Genomic DNA, 21,848 nt, shown 5'->3' with positions numbered 1-21,848 from the left:
AAAGGAAGCAAATTCACCCAAGAGGAGTAGACAGCAGGAAATAAACTCAGGGGTGAAATCAACCAAGTGGAAAAAAGAAGAACTATTCAAAGAATCAACCAAAGGAGGAGCTCGTTCTTTGAGCAAATCAACAAGATAGACAAACCCTTAGCCAGACTCACTAGAGGGCACAGGGAAAGCATTCTAATTAACAAAATAAGAAACGAAAAGGGAGACCTAACAACAGATCCTGAAGAAATCCAAAACAGCATCTGATCCTTCTACAAAAGGCTATAATCAACAAAACTGGACAACCTGGATGAAATCGACAAATTTCTAGAGCTATACCAAGTACCAAAGTTAAATCAAGATCAAGTTAATGATCTAAACAGTCCCATATCCCCTAAAGAAATAGGAGCAGTCATTAATAGTCTCCTAGCCAAAAAAAGCCCAGGACCAGATGGGTTTAGGGCAGAGTTCTATCAGACCTTCAAAGAAGATCAAATTCCAGTTCTGCACAAACGATTCCACAAAATAGAAGTAGAAAGTACTCTACTCAATGCATTCTATGATGCCACAGTTAATCTGATACCTAAACCACAGAAAGATCCAACAAAGATAGAGAACTTCAGAACAATTTCCTTTATGAATATCGATGCAAAAATACTCAATAAAATGCTCGCTAACCGAATCTAAGAACACATTAAGTAATCATCCATCCTGACCAAGTAGGTTTTATTCCAGGGATGCAGGGATTGTTTAATATATGGAAATCCATCAATGTAATCCATTATATGAACAAACTCAAAGATAAAAACCACATGATCATCTCGTTAGATGTGGAGAAAGAAATTTGACAAGATCCAATACCCATTCATGATAAAAGTCTTGGAAAGATCAGGAATTCAAGGCCCATACCTAAACATGATAAAAGCAATCTACAGCAAACCAGTAGCCAACATCAAAGTAAATGGTGAGAAGCTGGAAGGAATCCCACTAAAATCAGGGACTAGACAAGGCTGCCCACTTTCTCCCTACCTCTTTAACATAGTACTTGAATTCCTAGCCAGAGCAATTCGACAACAAAAGGAGATCAAGGGCATACAAATTGGAAGAGATGAAGTCAAAATATCACTTTTTCCCGATAATATGATGGTATATATAAGTGATCCTAATAATTCCACCAGAGAACTCCTAAACAGCTAAAGTGAAGTAGCTGGATATAAAATGAACTCAAACAAGTCAATGGCCTTTCTCTACACAAAGAATAAACAGGCTGAGAAAGAATTTAGAGAAGCAAAAACCTTCTAAATTGTCACAAAAAATATAAAATATTTTGGCGTGACTCTAACTAAGGAAGTGAAAGATCTGTATGATAAGAACTTCAAGTCTCTGAAGAAAGAAATTAAAGAAGATCTCAAAAGATGGAAAGATCTCCCATGCTCATGGATTGGCAGGATCAACATTGTAAAAATGGCTATCTTGCCAAAAGCAATCTACAGATTCAAAGCAATCCCCATCAAAATTCCAACTCAATTAATCAACGAATTAGAAAGAGCAATCTGCAAATTCACATGGAATAACAAAAAACCTAGGATAGCAAAAACTTTTCTCAAGGATAAAAGAACCTTTGGTGGAATCACCATGCCTGACCTAAAGCTGTACTACAGAGCAATTGTGATAAAAACTGTATGGTACTGGTATAATGACAGACAAGTAGACAAATGGAAGAGAATTGAAGACCCAGAAATGAACTCACACACCTATGGTCACTTGATCTTGGACAAAAGAGCTAAAACCATCCAGTGGAAGAAAGACAACATTTTTTAAAAATGGTGTTGGCACAACTGGTGGTTATCATGTAGAAGAATGGGAATTGATCCATTCCTATCTCCTTGTACTAAGGTCAAATCTAATTGGATCAAGGAATTCCACATAAAACCAGAGACACTGAAACTTATAGAGGAGAAAGTGGGGAAAAGCCCCAAAGATATGGGCACAGGGGAAAAAAATTCCTGAATAGAACAGCAATGGCTTGTGCAGTAAGATTGAGAATTGACAAATGGGACCTCATGAAACTGCAAAGCTTCTGAAAGGCAAAAGACACCATCAATAAGGCATAAAGGTCACCAACAGATTGGGAAAGTATCTTTACCTATCCTAAATCAGATAGGGGATTAATATCCAATATATATAAAGAACTCAAGAAGGTGGACTGCAAAAAATCAAATAACCCCATTAAAAAATGGGGCTCAGAGCTAAACAAAGGATTCTAACCTGAGGAATACCGAATGGCTGAGAAGCATCTGAAAAAATGTTCAACATCCTTAATCATCAGGGAAATGCAAATCAAAACAACCCTGAGTTTCCATCTCACACCAGTCAGAATGATTAAGATAAAAAATTCAGGTGACAGTAGATGCTGGCAAGGATGTGGAGAAAGAGGAACACTCCTCCATTGTTGGTGGGATTGCAAGCTTGTACAACCACTCTGGAAATCAGTCTGGCTGTTCCTCAGAAAACTGGACATAGTACTACCGGAGGATCCTGCAATACCTCTCCTGGGCATATATCCAGAAGACATCCCAACCGGTAAGAAGGACACATGCTCCACTATGTTCATAGCAACTTTATTTATAATAGCCAGAAGCTGGAAAGAACCCAGATGCCCCTCAACATTGGAATGGATACAAAAAAATGTGGTACATTTTCACAATGGAGTACTATTCAGCTATTAAAAAGAATGAATTTATGAAATTCCTAAGCAAAAGAATGGACCTGGAGGGCATCATCCTGAGTGAGGTAACATAATCACAAAAGAACTCAAATGATATGTACTCACTGATAAGTGGATATTAGCCCAGAAGCTTAGTATACCCGAGATATAAGAGACAATTTGTAAAACACATGAAACTGAAGAAAGAAGACCAAAGTGTGGACACATTGCCCCTTAGAATTGGAAACAATTACCCATGTAAGGAGTTACAGAGACAAAGTTTGGAGCTGAGACAAAAGGATGGACCATCTAGAGACTGCCATATCCAGGGATCCATCCCATAATTAGCCTCCAAACGATTACACCATTGCATGCACTCGCAAGCGTTTGCTGAAAGGACCCTGATATAGCTGTCTCTTGTGAGACTAGGCCGGGGCCTAGCAAATACAGACGTGGATGCTCACAGTCAGCTATTGGATGGATCACAGGGCCCCCAATGGAGGAGCTAGAGAAAGTATTCCAGGAGCTAAAGAGATCTGCAACCCTGTAGGTGCAACAACATTATGAAATAACCGGTTCCCCGGAGTTCTTGACTGTAGCTGCATATGTATCAAAAGATGGCCTAGCAGGCCATCACTGGAAAGAGAGGCCCATTGGACATGCAAACTTTATATGCCCCAGTACAAGGGAACGCCAGGGCCAAAAAGTGGGAATAGGTAGGTAGGGGAGCATGGGGGGAGGGTATGGGGGTCTTTTGGGATAGCATTGGAAATGTAATTGAGGAAAATACATAATAATAATAGAAAAGATTGAAATAATCCTGTGCATCCTATCAGATTACCATGGACTAAGGCTGTTCTTCAATAACAACAAAAAATAAAATAAGTCCACATACACATGGAAGCTGAACAAGACTGTACTCAATGATAACTTTGCCAAGGAAAAACTAGTGAAAGTAATTAAAGACTTTTTAGAATTCAATGAAAAGGAAGCCATAACATAACCAAAATTATGAGACACAAAGAGGAAAAAACCGTATAGCTCAGAGTGTCTCCAAATAAAGATGGAGTAAGCATACACTAGAAGATTGACAGCTAATCTGAAAGCTCTAGAATAAAAAGGAAGCAAATTCACCCAAGAGGAGTAGAAGGCAGGAAATAATCAAACTCTGGGCCAAAATCAACCAAGTAGAAACAAAAAGAACTATAAAAGAATCAACCAAACCAAGAATAGGTTTTTTGAGAAAATCAACAAGATAGATAAACTCTTAGCCAGACTAACCTGAGGGCAGAGAGACAGTATCCAAATTAACAAAATCAGAAATGAAAAGAGAGGCATAACAACAAAAACAGGAAATCAAAAAAAAAAAAATCACCAGATCCTATATTCAAAAAACTGGGAAAAAAAAAAGCCTATATTCAACAAACTGGAAAACCTGGATGAAACGGACTATTTTCTATACAGATACCAAACACCAAATTTAAATTAGGATCAGATAAACCATCTAAATATTTCCATAACCCCTAAAGAAATAGAAGCAGTCATTAATAGTCTTCCAACCAAAAAAAAAAAAAAATGCCCAAGACCAGATGGGCTTAGCAAAGAATTCTATAAGACCTTCAAAGAAAACCTAAATCCAATACTCTTCAAATTATTTCACAAAATAGAAACAGAAGGAACCCTACTCAATTTGTTCTATGAAGCCACAATTATTCTGATACCTAAAACACAAAGACCCAACAAAGAAAGAGAACTTCTGATCAATTTGCCTTATGAATATCGATGAAAAATCCTCAATAAAATTCTTGCAAATTAGAAAATAGCACACAGGATATGCATTCAATGATAAGTAAATATTAGCCAAGATACAATTCATAAACCACTTGAAACTCAAGAAGAAGGAAGACCAAAGTTTGTATACTTGGATCCTTCATTGAAGGGGGGGACAAAACAACCTTGGAAGGACTTACAAAGTGTGGAGCAGAGACTAAAGGAATGACCATCCAGAGACTGCCCCACCTAGGGATCCAACCCATATACAATCATCAGACCCAGACACTATTATGGATGCCAACAAGTGCTTCCTAACAGTTGCCTGATATAACTGTCTCCATGAGGCTCTGCCAGTGCCTGAAAAATACAGAAGTGGATGCTCACAGCCATCCATGTAACTAAGGAAATGGTACCCAATAAAGGATCTAGAGAAAGGACCCAAGGAGTTGAGGGGATTTGCAGCCCCATAGGAAGAAAAACAATATGAACCAACCAGTAACTCCAGAGCTCCCAGGGACTAAACCACCAACCAAAGAGCACACATTATGGAACTCATGGCTCCAGCTGCATATGTAGCAAAGCATGTCCTAATCAGTCATCAATAGGAGAAGAGGCCCTTGGTCCTATGAACCCTCTATGCCCCAGTGTAGGGGAATGGCAGGACCAGGAAGCAGGGAGTGGTTGGATTGGTGAGCAATAGGAGAGAGGAGGGGATGGGGGGGGGGTTTTGGAGGGAAAACAAGTATAGGAGATAACATTTGAAATGTAAATAAAGAAAATATCTAATAAAGTAAAAGAAAAAAAGGTCATTTATTCATACAAAAAAAAAATAAGTTCTTGCAAACAGAGTCCAAAAATACATCAACACAGCCATCTATCATGATCAAGTAGACTTCATCCCAGGGATGCAGGGATGGTTCAGTATATGGAAATCCATCAATGTAATCCACAATATAAGCAAACTTAAAGAAGAAAAAAAAACATGATCAGTTCATTAGATGTTGAGAAATCATTTGACAACATCTAATACCCCTTCATGATAAAATTCTTGGAAAAATCAAGAATTCAAGGCTCATACCTAAACATAATAAAAGCAATATTCAGCAAAACAGCTGCCAACTAAATGGAGAGAAATTTGAACCAATCCCACTAATATCAGGGACTAGACAAGGCTGACCACTATCTCCCTACCTATTCAATATAGTACTTGAAATCCTAGCCAGAGCAACTAGACAACAAAAGGAGGACATATGGACACAAATTGGAAAGGAAGAAGTCAACATATTACAATTTACAGATGATATGATCGTATACTTAAGTGACTGGAAAAATTCCATTAGAAAACTCTTAAACCTGATTAAAAAAACAAAAACAAAAAAGCAAAAAAACAAAACTTCAGCAAAGTGGCTGGATATAAAATTAACTCAAACAAATCAGTGGCCTTTCTCTACTTAAATGATGAACAGACTGAGAAAGAAATTAGGGAAAAAACACCATTCAAAATAGTCACAAGTAATATAAAATACCTTGGCATGACTCTATGCAAGTGAAAGGTCTATATGATAAGAACTTCAGCCTGGAGGTGGTGGCGCAAGCCTCTAATCCCAGCACTTGGGAGGCAGAGGCAGGCAGATTTCTTTTTTTTTTTTTTTGGCTTTTCTTTTTTTGGTTTTTTCGAGACAGGGTTTCTCTGTGTAGCCCTGGCTGTCCTGGCACTCACTTTGTAGACCAGGCTGGCCTCGAACTCAGAAATCCTCCTTCCTCTGCCTCCCGAGTGCTGGGATTAAAGGTGTGCGCCACCATGCCCGGCGCAGGCAGATTTCTGAATTCTAGGCCAGCCTGGTCTACAGAGTGAGTTACAGGTCAGCCAGGGCTATACAGAGTAACTCTGTCTTGAAAACCAAAACCAAACCAAAACAAAAACCAAACCAAACCAAACAAAACAAAATAAAAAAACCAAGAACTTCAATTATCTGAAGAAAGAAATCAAAGAAGATACCAGAAGATAGAAAGATCTCCCATGATCATGGATTGGCAGGATTAATATAGTAAAAATGGCCATCCTGCCTAAAGCAATCCACAGATTCAATGCAGTCCCCATCAAAATTCCAAATCAATTCTTCATAGAGCTAGAAAAAGCAATTTGCAAATTCATCTAGAATAACAAACCAGAAAAAAAAAAAACAGAAAAATGAAAACTATTCTCAATAAAAAAGTACTTCTGGGAGAATCACCATTCTTGACCTCAACCTGTACTACAGAGCAATAGTGATAAAAACTGCATGATATTGGTACAGTGACAGGCAGGTCGATCAGAAATGAATTGAAGACCCAGAAAAGAACTCACCCACCTATTTACACTTGATCTTTACAAGTAGATCTAAAACCATCCAGTGGAAAAAAAGACAGAATTGTCAATATATAGTGCTGGTTCAAATGGCAGTCAACATATAGAAGAATGCAAATTGATTCATTCTTATCTCCTTATACAAAGCCCAAGTATAAGTGGATCAAGGACCTCCACATAAAACCAGATAAACTGAATCTAATAGAAGAGAACGTGGGTAAGAGCCTTCAGCACATGGCAACAGGGGAAATTTTCCTGAACAGAACACCAATGGCTTATGCTCTAAGATCAAGAACTGACAAATTGAACCTTATAAATTTTCAAAGCTTCTGTAAGGCAAAGGATACTGTCAATAGTACCAAACAGTAACCAACAGATTGGGAAAAGATCTTTACCAACCCTAAATCTGATAGAGGGCTAATATCCAATATATGCAAAAAACTCAAGAAGTTAGACTCTAGAAGACCAAATAACCCTATAAATACATGGGGTACAGAGCCAAACAAAGAATTCACAACTGAGGAATACTGAATGGCTGAGAAGCACCTAAAAAATGTTCAACATCCTTAGTCATCAGGGAAATGCAAGTCAAAAACAAAAACAAAAAACAAAAAAACAAACAAACAAAAAAAAACCAAAAAACCCTGAGATTCCAACTCACACCAGTCAGAATGACTAAGATCAAATACTCAGATGACAGCAGATGCTAGTGAGGATGTGGAGAAAGAGGAACACTCCTCCATTGCTGGTGGGTGGGATTGCAAGGTGATACAACCACTCTGGAAATCAGTTTCATGGTTCCTCAGAAAAATGGACCTGAGAACCCAGCAATACCACTCCTTGGCATATATCCAGAAGATGCTCCAACATGTAATAAGGACACATGCTCCACTATTTCATAGCTGTTTTATTTATAATAGCCAGAAGCTGGAAAGAACCCAGATGCCCTTCAACAGAGGAATGGATACAGAAATTGTGGTACATTTACACAATGTTTTAATACTCAGGTATTACAAACAAAGAATTTATAAAGTTCTTAGGCAAATGGATGGAATCAGAGGATATCCTGAATGACATAACCCAATCACAAAAGAACACACATAGTATGTACTCACTGATAAGTGGATATTAGCCCAGAAGCTCAGAATACCCAAGATACAGTTCACAGACCACATTAATCTCATGAAGAAGGAAGTCCAAAGAGTGCATATCTCCCTCCTTCTTAGAAGTGGGAACAAAATTCCCATGGGGAGAGATACAGAGACAGTGTGGAACAGAGACTTTAGGAAAGGCCATCCAGAGACTGCCCCAACTGGGGATCAGAGGTAGGACTTTGGCAGTGTTAGATTATGATGACATATCTCTTATAAATGGGATTACTGCTTTTATGAAAGGGACATCAGAGCACTGTTTATTGGACCTTGAACTATTCCAGCAATCCAATAAAAGGGCTTAATTCTTCCTTTGAGTTACAGCAGCCTAAATTCTCTGTGTGCATCATTGTTGTCCCCCATAGACTTTCACACACCATTTCTTTCTCTTCCTCAGAAAAGTCTCCCATTAAAGCTTTTTCCTGAGACTACATCCTCTCTTAATGCCAGATTCAGTGTGTGTTGTGTGTGAATACATGTGTGCACAAGTCCATGCAGGTACATGTGTGTGTGTGTGTGTGTGTGTGTGTGTATTTTCAGTGCAGGCTCTCATACTGTCAAGCTAGCTAGGGATACATATGTTAATGAATATGTTTTTATTTCTACTAGTACTTTGATAGAACTCCCTAGGCACTATTGTAATTTGTTATAGCAACCAAGTAACCTGAGCAGACAATAGAAAAACAGGTTTCTATCAAGTACTTGCTGTGAGTATATTCCATTAAGTCAATTACAGGCTTTAACAGAGACATGGAGCAGTAAAAGAAAAGTTGCAGTTCACAGGTGTCTTTGTGAAGAGGCATTACTTTACTTGCTTCTATAGACTAAATCTCCATTTGAATGTACCTCTACCTCATTATTAGTGACAACTAGAATTCTGTTGCCATTTAGTTATTTACAAGTACTGATTTCTTCACCTGGTTATAAATTCATTGATAATAAAGACTGGCTGTTTTTTTTTTTTCATTACAAAGAGTACTAAGACAAGCTGTGTCAAAATATCTCCTTCTGGCCTATTTTGACCTAAAGGATATAGGAGAATAGGCAGAAACAGGTACAGTATTAAAGGTGGGCAGTTTTCCTTCTAGAAAAGAAGGTTATAAATAAAATGTCCATTTGTAGAGGTGTTTTCCTCCCTCATGCCAAGAAGATTAGGATCCCTAGTAACTCTTACCTATAGACCAAACAAAAGCTTAAATCTGTGCAAACCTAATCAACAGTCCAATTTTACTATGGTCCTCTTAGCCACTTTTCATAATTTGCCATCACATACCTAGATACTCCAAAATAATGGTCCTTTGGATTAATCTAATCTAATATATAACCCTTAGAAATGAACCAGACATGGTAGCTGAGTCAGGAATATCACAGAAAGTTCAAAGTAAGCTCGGGGTACAAAGTTGAATCCTATATAAAAAAATAGTGATAGACATCTTAGCTCAAACTGTTAATTTCAGTACAGGGGAGGCTGGAATGAAACAGTTTCCACGTTTTGAGCCCAGCCTAGAGTACATAGTCTTCTAGACCACCCTGGACTATAGAGTAAAAGGATGTCACAAGTTAGAGCCACCCACTTAATTTACATTTCTGGATCCTCTCAAGGGTATGATACACATGTTAATAAAAGTTTCTCTCATTTACCATTCCTTATATTGAGTTTCACATTGGTGGTCCTAAATTAAAAATACAAAGGAGATGGAAGAGGACATTTTCCCTCTTTACCATTATCAAAATACTCAGACAGGAAGGTAATGGGGCTGCTGTACATCCCACAGTACTGATCAGGATTGACTAAGCTGATCCAGCTGGTCAGGTAGTGCCCACTTTCCCCTCACTGCTCCACCCAAATCTGTGCCTGAACCTAGTAATTGCTCAGGCAATATTTCTTCAGTGGATTAATAAATAGACATGGCTCTTAAAAGCTGCACTGCTACTCGGAGAATAGTGTTAAAATGGTATTTTATAAATGCAAATGCTCTTAAAAGAAGCATTACATTTAATTATCACAAAATCTCTTCCAGTGTTTACCTAATTTTACCAAAGCACATACTAAAGTTCAGAGTGATTTAATAACTTTGTATGTTCATGCCCTGCAGAGTCTCCATTCACAAGCTTAATCCTCCTCATCATTGTCATGCACCTGTTAAGGAATCTATCTTAGGTTAATACATGGCTTGTTTCCTTGTTTCCAGCCATCTAGAATGCCTTTTGCTTTCTATAGTTGGACAAAAATGAGACATTAGGATCTGATATGTTCCCAGGCTCTCTGCCTGGGACTTTTTAAATTAGACTGATAAAAGAGAAATTAGCAAGGGAAAAACAAACTGAAGTCTATTAGCATGTATATTGCAAATATTACACTTTGGACTATCCAGAGATGAGTGAGTGAAAAGTTCGGCAGAAAGAGTATGTATTTACAGAGCAACTAAACCAAAAAGAGTATGCTTTTCTAGAGAAGATGAAGGAAAGGGCATTGACACATTAGAGCAGGCAAATTAGAAAGAGGCAAAAATAGGGGAAAGAAATGAGTAAATTCTGTTATTCTCCTGTGTTGTCTTCTGGCTGGTAAAGGTCTAAGGTATGCATGGTGAGAAGACAGAGAGGAGGGATACTGTGTAAGCATTTTTGTCCCTGTGAAAAATACTTGTTCAAAAAATGGATATCTTGAGCTACACAATGAGGCCCTGTTTTGTTTTTTAAATACGTATCCTCAAGTATCATATTTTGGCAGTACCATATTCTACTACCATCTAGGATAAATTGTTTGCTTTTAAGTAAGTAGATTGCAATGCTTTGGATGAGTGTGCCAAGGGCAAGCCTGGCAAACAGTTTCTCAAGGAGGCAGAAAAAAGGAGTATGGAGTTGGCAAGTGGGGCCAAAAGCTACTGGGATCTGGCAACTTGACTCTTTTTTGCTATTCTGAGGCCAAAAGCTGCTGGCTTCTGGCAATTTAACTCTTTCTTTTCTGGGGCCAGAAGCTAATGGCTTCTGGCAATGTAACTTCTGCTGATAGCAGTAGGGGAATAAGAAAAATTTTACTTACTTGGGCTCTCTTCTCTTTGGCTCAAGAACCCCTTGCTGGTCAGGCAAGAAGCTCACAAATCTGTCCCAAGGATATTTGTCTTCTCAGTTTAATTTATGAAAACTCATTGTATTCCTTATTATGCCGCCTTTACTTACTATTCTATGAGGATTGGGCACATTCTATTCTTGATTCTAACTTTATTACCTATTTCTGGCAAAACAACTAAAACTATTTCCTTAAACTTTCTTCCTAAAATTATTTGACTCAAATCAGGAATTCAATAAGGTCATTAATGCTAAAGAGCATTAATATATGAAAGATGATCTTCATGTTGATCAGCAGAAAATTTGCCCAATAGGGTGGCTTGATGGCGAAGAATCATTAGGCTATATAATAGTGGCAAGAAAGGTTTATCAGACCCTTTCAGCTCCTTGGGTACATTCTCTATCTCCTTCTTTGGGGACCTTGGTCTGAAGACCCATAGGAGGAACATCAATATGAACTAACCAGTATCCCCAGAGCTCATTGGAACTAAACCACCAATCAAAGAAAACACAGGGTGGGACTTGTGGCTCTAGCTGTATATGTAGCAGAGGATGGCCTAGATGGTCATCAATGAGAGAAGAGTCCCTAGGTCCTGTGAAGGTTTTTTGCCCCAGTATATGGGAATGCCAGGACTGGGAATGAGAGTGGGTGGGGTGGGGAGCAGGGGGTGGATAGGGGATTTTCAAAGAAGGGGAAACTAGGAAAGGGGATAACATTTGAAATGTAAATAAAGTAAATATATAATAAAATACTTTTTAAAAAAGAAAAAGAAGAGAAAGGTTTTGTCAGCAATTAGAAGCAATCCTTAGATGAAGTCTCTGGGGTTGTGCCTTTCCAGAGTGCACCCGTTGCAGCCATGCAAAACAGTAGACCATGCAAAGGCTTGGGCCATCTCCAGGAAACTCACTGGCTTGGCACAGCCTTTCAGAGAAGGCTTCTGTTATGAGTGTCTTTCAGGTTTTCATGTGCTTGAGGCTCTGTTTGCAATGTGGCAGCATTGGAAGATGGTAGAATATTTGAGAATTTGAACTAATGCAAGATTTTTAGGTCATTGAATATTGTGGGATTCCATCCCCTATTAATGCAAAACACTTCTCTCACTACAAAGGAAATAAGAAAGAATTTATTCTGATGCTAAATTTGAGTGATTCATGAGTCACGAACATAGAGCTAGCAAAACTTTCAGATGCTTACAGTATCTATTTGAATATATCCTTAGCTTTTGGATTAATGAGATCTAGAGGTTTACTAAAAACACATTTTAAAATTAATGGTTGTAGGTCAGACATATGGGTGAGCAGTGAATGGCTTTCACAATTGACTGGAAATATCCCAAGATAATTTGAATCTTGTTTGCAATATTTTAACTCTTTACTATCTCAAAGATCAGTTATTTGTCCTTGTAGATTCTTTAATATTGATGCAGCTTTCCTTCCTTTCTTCCTTCCTTCCTTCCTTTCTTCCTTCATTCCTTCCTTCCTTCCTTTCTTTTTTTTTTCCTTATGGGATGTTCAGTTCACAAGATGTTTTCTCTGTGTGTGTGTGTCTCTCTCTCTGTCTCTCTCTTTCTTTCTTTCTTTCTTTCTTTCTTTCTTTCTTTCTTTCTTTCTTTCTCCTTTTAGTTTGTATTTGTTTTGTTTCTGCCATTACTGTCCACCAATCTCACAGAATCCTAATGAACAAGGCAATATAATCTTGTACTAGAACCACAATCATGAGTAAAAATGGTCCTTCCTTATCCTAAATATTGGCCTCATTTGTGATAGCCAGAAGCTAAAAACAATCTAGATGTCCCACAACAGAAAAATGAATACAGAAAATGTGGTTCATTTACACAATAGAATACTAATCAGCTATTAAGAACAAGGACATCTTGACTTTTGCAGGCAAATGGATAGAACTAGAAAATGTCATCCTGAGTGAGGTAACTCAGACCCAAAAGGACATGCATGGTATGTACTTACTAATAAGTGGGTATTAGCCCCTCAAAAGCACAGAATACCCAAGATACAGTCCACAGAACTCAAAAAGCTCAACGAGCTGAAGTGCCCAAGTAAGGATGCCTCAGTCCCACTTGGGAGAGAGAAGAAAGCAATCACAAGTGAGTAGGGAGGAAGGAACCTGGGAGGGAAAGTGGACAGGGTGGGCTGGGGATAGCAGGGAGAGGGGAACCTGATCTGGTACTGGGTGAGGGAAAAGGACTAAAGCCCTGAGAGCCAGCAGAAAGAATATAAACAGGCAGCCTCAGGAAATAGGAGGTTGGGGTGACTCCTCAGAGTGCACCAGAGAACTGGGATGTGAATCTCACGACTCATAGGGAGGGACCATAGATGAAATGCCATACATTGGGGAGAGAGAACATATATAGACCACCTCTAGCAGGAAGACAGGATATTAAGTGAGGGATAGGGTTGCCTTTGCTCATCTCTGACCCATAATTGTTCCTGTCTAAAAGAATTACAGGGATGGAAATGGAGAAGAGCTTGAGGAAAAGAAGGTCTAGTGACAGGCCCAAAGTGGGATTCAGCACAAGGGGAAGTCCCAAGGCCTGTCACTATTACTGAGGCTATGGAGCACTTACAAAAAGGCATCTATCATGATGCCCTCCGAAAGAGCCAACATGCAGCTGAAAGAATCAGATGCAGTATTTGCACCCAAACAATGGACAGAAGCAGCTGAACCCTGTTGTTGAATTAGGGTAGGCTGAAAGAAGCTGAGAAGAAGGGTGATCCTGTAGGAGGACCATCAGTGTCAATCTGGACTGCTGATATCTCTCAAACACTGGACCACCAAACAGACAGCATACACCAGCTAATATGAGGCCCCCAACACACATACTTTAGAAGAGTACTGGCTCTGTGTTCATTCAGAGACGATGCACCTAACCCTCAAAAGACTGGAGGTCCCATAGAGTTTAGAGGTCAGATGGGGTGGGGGTGGGGGCAGCCATGTGGAGATGGAGTGGGGTGGGGAGGAGGTGTGGGATGTGGAGCAGTTGGAGGGTGGATGGGGCAGAATGGAATATAGAGTGTAAAAAATAAATTAAAAATGAAATAGAATTAAAACAAGAATGTCTCTGGTATTTCATTATATTGTAATAATGCAAAGCAGACTAAAGCAAGATCAAATTTCAGAGCAAAGGCATTGTATGTTATAGCAAGAAGCCTGTTCCAAGGGGTAGTGAATCATATACCTGCTTCGATTATATAGTTATATAATACCATCACCGGAACAAAATTGTTTTTAGGTGCCTCACTGTTGATATGTCAAGAATCTGTTGCCTCCTTCAGGAACTTCAAAGAGATCCTTTGAGCCTGCTCTGTTGTTCTTACATAATGGAAACCTTCCAGTCAAAGGGGTCTTCTATAAATTAGTCACCTATTATCATAAATAAATAAATAAATAAATAAATAAATAAATAAAATAATTTCAAATGAAGCTGTCTAAAACAATCTTCAAGAGTAATTTAATTAAATGTATTTGGCTATTGGTTTCTCATGAGCAGCAATCACCTCAAGGCTGGAGAATCTACTCTGAAGTTGTATGAAGTGGTTTTTGGCATGGACCCACTTCTGTGGACTTTGGATGCAGAACTCACTTCCTTGCTACACTGAAACCTATACAGCAGACTGCTTGCCCTTAAGAACACGACCTGGAATTTTAGAAATATTATATATGTGTATATACACATATATACATACATAATTTATTTTATTTATTTAATGTATGAGTGTTTTGATGCATAGGCATTTGCAGGCCAGAAGAGTGCATCAGATTCCCTTATAGATGGTTGTGAGCCACCATGTCTTTGCTAGTAATTGAACTCAGTACCTCTGGAAGATGACCAGTGTTCTTAAACACTGAGATATCTCACCAGCCCTAGACTTGTATTTCTAAAAACCCAAGACAGAGAGAAAACTAACCAAAGATGCAAGTAATAGTATTTTGCAACCTAATCTCTTCTGTATATGATTAGTTACCCTGGATAAACTTAATACAATATTAAAGGAGACTAAACGAGGTTATGAATAGCAGAAAGCTGAGATTATCAGTGGCTGTTCTAAGAGCTGCCTATAAATGTCCCTGTTTATCTTGAGTAAGTAATAAAGTTCTTTCTCTAAATTCATAGCATCTATGGACTACTTTTAGGGCAAAGTATTTAACATTTCTACGAACTTATAAAGGATGTTATATACAGAATGAGAACTGCCGAGGGAATTCACTGTGGGGTTATAGACAAAGACTAAATGCACAATTACTTTATTAGTTTCCCTGATTACAAACACATGCTTACTTTAGCAAAAGGCAGGCAAGCATGCAAAGAGTCAAAGGCCTATTTGGAATGTGGGAATGCATGTGTCCACACTCACACATATATGTCAGCACTTCCGTGCTGGACATGTGTAATATATCATATTGTTTTCATGGAAAGCTAATGTTTAAACTAAGGTTTTTTTCTCTTCTAAATTTCCTTACAAACACAACTATTTTTAGAATGTTTGTATTAGCATCTATTTCACCATACAATAACCTAAAATTTGTACATGAGTTAAAATCAGATACAGCCTTAGACAGTTCCCATGCCCTAGTACATACATATTTCTTTGCCTAAATTTCTGTACTTACCCTTGACTCCAGAGTGTTTTTTATTTCTGCTAAAATGTTACTCATGTCCCATTTTTGTAGTGGATTGGCCTAATGCTACATGTATTCCAATGCTAATTTGCGGTTCCTAAGACTGATTACCCCAAAAATGAAAGTTTCCCCACATAAGACAGTGAGTGACCCTGCCCCCCAGTTCATTGTGATTGGTAAATAAAGATGCCAAAAGCCAGTTGTTGGGCAGAAGAGGAATAGGTGGGGTTGAGGCTTCACAGGCTTGGAGAAGGAGGACCATGAGTGGGGAAGGAACAGGAAGAAGCTGCCATGGAAGAAGAATGTGCAGGAGGGAGAAGGAGAACCACCATGGGCTAAGGGCCAAGAGAATATGGCCCAGAGACTTGCCCAATTGTAGTTAAGAGCAGCTCAGATGGCACATATTAAAGAGTAAGTGATAACTTGAAGTTTTCATAGGAATGTAGATTGTACCAGCACAGAGAGTAGGCAGTTGCCCAGCTATTGTGTTGTCTAAGGCTATTTAAAAATATAAAGGTTGTGTGTATCTTTCATTCAGGATCATAAATTGACTAAGGCAGGGAAGACACCCCGGTCTGAGACTTTTAATATTTCATACTATACATTTTTTCTATGACTTTTCTGATTCCCTAAAATGAAAACTAATAATTACTGGTTAGTAACACTTACTTACATATGCACTAAAGTGTTTATACAGCTAAACATCAATCAGAATCTAATGGATGGATTAGTGATTTAAGGAGGGGAGGGTGCACATACTGTTCCTGAATATCGAGCAGACTCCTTGAATAAAGCAAATTCTTAGAAGGAGAAAATAATATCTAAAATTCTGTTTATTATGAATATTTTGGCAGGGAAAATAATACAGACTGCTGTAACTAGGAAAGTCTATGAATGGGGATTGGGTGTGGTTACATAGCCACAAATGATTCACTAATTTTACAATAATCATGCCAAGTGACTCTAATATTTGTGTCATGTTAGTCAATATTATAACATATTTTTCTAGCAAAAAGTGTACTACTTTACACTTAAGGAGGGAAACTCAGGATTTCCACTTGATATGTGTTGTTTAGTGTCTAATATATCCAGGAACTGGAAACTCAACAGAAAAGTTTTAAATTAGATCAAAATTGAAAGTGGTGTCCATATAGGAACCTTATTACAATGAAACAGAGTCAAGAGATTTACTCCATATGTCTTAGAGCTAAGCTCACTATTTTCCCTCTCACAACCTTTCTCTTCTAGGTGACTACCAGAACAGTAGAGACCCTTGGGACCTCTCTTTAAGTAGCAGAGCAACAACAAATGTTTTAAAAAGGAGTGGTGATTTTTAACATTTTATATGACAAATCCTGGCAATGTTGACTTATTTGTCTTATCTAAAGAATTGATTATTTATATTTTGCAAAAAGGAAGAGAAATTTGCTCTCTGCTCCAGGGCCTTGGAAACAATAAAGTTGTATTTTCCTTACCTTCAGGAACTTAGCTGCAGTAGTAAATACTCTCTCCTATGTTGCCATGTAGTCTCCACACAGCCATCAGGTTCCAAATGTGTATACTGAGTTTAGTTTAGACCAGACCAGTCTCAGGAAGAGTACTGCATGTGCTCTATAGGAAGGAACCAGGAAAAACATGCTGAGAAAGAAAATAGGGAACTGGGGACTACACTAATTAATTGAGTCTGGAATTGAGCCAGTGAATTCAAGGCCACTGACCTGTATGGTTAGCAAAAGATAGTTGATACATCCATTTGAAAGCAATACAACAGATAAGAACAGAAATAAAATAAAGAGGTTGGAATTTGGTCCCTGAAAACAAAGTGAATATAGAGCTCCAAATCAGATTGTTATAAGATGAACAAGATGATTCAGTGTAAGAATGTAACTTTAGAACCCAGCTGCTTCTCAGGCCACAATACATAAAGTATCCATTCACTTTTCATAGGTGCCCTGATGAAATGTGGCAAATTTTGGGGCTTACACACTATCAAACACATGGATATCTCACATAGACAAATGTATTGACCTCAAAAAGGGTGCTGGTGGATACACATCTTGATCCACACTCCATCCCACTGCTCATCCCTGAGAATCATAGAGCCTAGCTAGTTATAAGCTTCTGCAGTATAATGCCCCTTCTCAGAAAGGTATAAGAAATGAGTCCTGCATCTGCTCCTTCTAGCTCTGATTCCCCTCTTCATGGTCCCTTTCCCTGTCGTGTTATTGGCTGCCTATTTGTCTATGGTATTACAGACTACCCTAATAAGGTCCTACTGTGCACACAATCTGTTTTAGTATCCCTCTTGAATACCTAAGATGTTTCAATCAGCCTATCATGACTTTGAAATTTTCTCCCATGTACCTGATAATTCTTGAATCTTGTAAAGAGCTACTTCTGAACTAGTGGTGTTCTATAGACAATTAAAATTCCTTAAGCCTTTAAATTAAAAGTGTGTGAGGTCATGGAAACCAAAGCCAACTGAATGAATACACTGATATGCCTAACTAAATAGTTGTAGAAGTGAAGGGGACTTCCCCTCAGTTTTCTGACTGTTCCATTGAGCCTGCAGACAAAAATAATCTGAGAGAAATTAGCAGAATGAAAGACATATAAATTTATTACATATATCCAAGGATAACATGAAAACCTTCTCAGTAATTCAGTAAAACTTAGGAATTAATAGCCCCTATTTCTGGCAAATGTAATAAAGTGAACATGAATTTGCATTTACCTCCTATTTGGAGGCTATAGTAGAAATAGTACAGTCATCTGAATAGTAAATGCCAGAAACAATAGCTTATCTTCCTTTTAATCCATTTTGATGTGCAGTGGTAAACAAAGAGGGTAAAGCACATTACTTTGCTTTTCTTCTTAAACCCTTTACATATGGTGGTTTAAATGGCAAAGTGAGGCATTTGTAACACCTCTCCTCTGAGCTAACATAAATTGCACTGTCTGAAAAGAAAGTAGAGATTCTGACTTCTACTATCCATGGATCAATTTGACTGAGAGAAGGAGAAAGAGAGAAGGGAGAGGGGGAAGAGGGGGGAGAGGGGGAGGGAGAGGGAGAGGGAGAGGGAGAGGGAGAGGGAGAGGGAGAGGGAGAGGGAGAGGGAGAGGGAGAGGGAGAGGGAGAGGGAGAGGGAGAGGGAGAGGGAGAGGGAGAGGGAGAGGGAGAGGGAGAGGGAGAGGGAGAGGGAGAAACTATATTTTGCTTTGTATATATAAATAAATGTTAGGCCTGAAAGTAGGTCTGGCAACCATGGATGTCAGAAGAATGTATAAAATTACCTAAAAGCCGGGCAGTGGTGGCACATACCTTTAATCCCAGCACTTGGGAGACAGAAGCAGGCAGATTTCTGAGTTTGAGACCAGCCTAGTCTACAAAGTGAGTTCCAGGACAGCCAGGGCTATACAGAGAAACCCTGTCTCGAAAAAACAAAAAACAAAACAAAACAAAACAAAACAAAACAAAACAAACAAAAAAAGATTACCTAGAACATATGGATGTTAGGAACGAAACCTGAGTAATCTGCAATACTTAGTAGTTCAAACTAAGGTCTATTAACCACTGAGCCATCACTGCAGCCCCAGAGATTAAATATTTTTCTCCCCCCCCCCTTTTTTTTTATTTATTCACTTTACATCCCGCTCACTGCCCACATCCTGGTCACCCTGTCCCACAATTCCTACCCTCATTCCCCTCCCCTTCTGTTCTGAGAGGATGGAAGACAGTGCCCCACCTCCAGTATCCCCCCACACTGACGCTTCAAACCTCCTTGTCTGGCCTCAAGGGAAAAGAGGTTATGCACATCTTCTCCCTTGAGGCGAGACAAGGTAGCCCAGCTACAAGAACCTATCCCACATACAGGCAACAATGTTTGGGATAGTCCCTGCTCCAGTTGTTCAGGACCCACATAATGACCAAGATGCACATCTGCTAAATATGTGTGGAGAGGCCTAAGTCCAGCATGTGTATGCTCTTTGCTTGGTAGTTCAAACTTGGAGATCACCACCTTACCAGGTTTGTTGACTCTGTTGGTCTTCCTGTGGAGTCCCTATCCCCTTCAGGGCCCTCAATCTTTCCCCCAACTCTGCCATAAGAGTCCCAAAGCTCCATCCACTGTCTAGCTGTGGGTCCCTGCATTCTTCTGAGACAGGAGATGGGTGGAGACTCTCAGAGAACAGCCATGCTAGACTCCTGGCTGCCAACATAATACAGTATCATTAACAGTATTAAGGATTGGTGCTTGCCCATGGCATAGGTCTAGAAGGGTCAGTTGTTACATAGGTTTTCCATCTGTTTCTGCACCATGTTTGTCCTTGCTCTTGTAGACAGGATATATTTGGAGTTGAACGTTTTGTGGGTCAGTTGGTGACCCTATAGCTCCACTGGGGCTCCTGCCTCGCTACAAGAGGTGGCCTCTTCAGGTTCCATATCCGCAATTCTGTGAGTCATAGACAAGGTCTCTCCCTTGATTCTTAGGAACTTCCCCTATCCCAGGTCTCTGTCATGTCCTTGATATACCTCCCACCTCCCCACCCTATCAGTCACAGATTTCAATTCGATCTCATAGCCATCTGACCATCTCTCCTGTACCTCCCCATACCTGATCCCAACCCTCTCATTCCCCTTCCCATTCTCTCTCACTCAGTTCCTACCCTCCATCACCTAGGACAAAAGTGTACCTAGGCTTTTGGTGTTGTAGAAACTCTAGTTTTCTTTACTCTGACTCAATCATCTAGAAAAAAAAATGAACATTAGATTTCCAAGGGGATCTAGAGGATAAAAGCCCTTCCCTGCTCTTAGTAGAAGAAAAAGGGTTGAGAAATAGGAGACCATAAGTCAGAAATAACCTTTGTTCAGAGTTTACTTACTTTACTTTTATAGATCTAAGGATACGAAAGTACCGTACTCAAGAACAGTGGATCTCAACCTTCTTGATGCTGTGACCCTTTAATACAGTTCTACATGTTGTGACCCAACCATAAAATTATTTCTTTGCTACTTTATAACCAAAATTTGCAACTATTATGAATTACATTTAATTATCTGATATGCAGTATATTTGATATTCATCTCTAAGTGGTCTCAACCTACAGTTGAAAACCACTTCTCTAGGGTATACTTTTGAGACCCAAGATAATACTGGTAAAGTTTATAATGTAGAGTATGAATTTTAAAAAAATAACAAAGTAAGCTGGAATGAAAAGTTGTCAGCATTAACTTTCCAAAATAAAAGGGTCTGCTATTTGCTTTATAATACACATTAAGTTTTTAAAACACATCACTTATATTCAAGGATTATGTAGAAATAATTAAATAAGAATGAGGATATAGCCAAGGAAAATATATCAGTTACAAAATTAAAGCCACTTCAATACTAGCTTGTCCCTAACATGTTCCTTCCTGTATGCTCTAGCCTATCCTCCCAGTTCATCATTTTTATCTATCAAATATGACTTCTCCCAATAGTTTTACCCCTAAACATTTCATTTACTCATTCTCAAATCCATTTAACATTTTCAAGGCACTTTTCTGTTCTTTTTTTCCTATAGCAACTTGCATCAAATTCTAATGCACTTTAATTTTCTTCTCATAAACTAAAAAATTCCACTCCCTAACCAAGTATATCCCTGAAGATCTGTTGCATGTTTCATGTGAGAATCAAGTCCTGTTCTATTTTCTTCTGCCTTTGCTTGAAAACTCTTTTTCTGAAGAATCCACTGCTTTCTATCATTTTTCCTCCATCTTTATTTCTATGATTTGGGGCTTTCATGTGGTCCTGGTCTCTTTGATCATGCTCCAAGTCCTGAAATACAGAAAAAGTAAAGACCCCCAAAGCCCTCTATTACTATGTCCGCCAGAAGTTGCTAAAACAACTTGATATATCTTCTAAATAGCTTTAGCTCTTACAAAAATAGTGTTATCTAGTGAGGAAGCATAGAAATGCAGATTATGGGGACATGAGAGGGGAAAAAGGGGTTCCTCATCCTCATGCTGAAGCCTACATTAAGTCATCTTTAATAAAAGCTTCAACTCTGTTTCCAATTGACTATGTCTGAAATTCTGTTCTGGGCTAAACCACAAATTATTAGGGGGCTCTCAAAGATTAAGGAAATAACTTCTAGATACTGAGGGTTACAATGTGTAAGTGCCCCCTCAATACTAAC

The sequence above is a fragment of the Mus caroli genome, unplaced genomic scaffold (genome assembly GCF_978045245.1).
Source record: "Mus caroli unplaced genomic scaffold, Mus_caroli_1 scaffold_5, whole genome shotgun sequence".
NCBI lineage: Eukaryota > Metazoa > Chordata > Mammalia > Rodentia > Muridae > Mus > Mus caroli.
The sequence above is the reverse complement of the archived record's forward strand: the minus strand, read 5'-3'. Positions refer to the sequence as shown.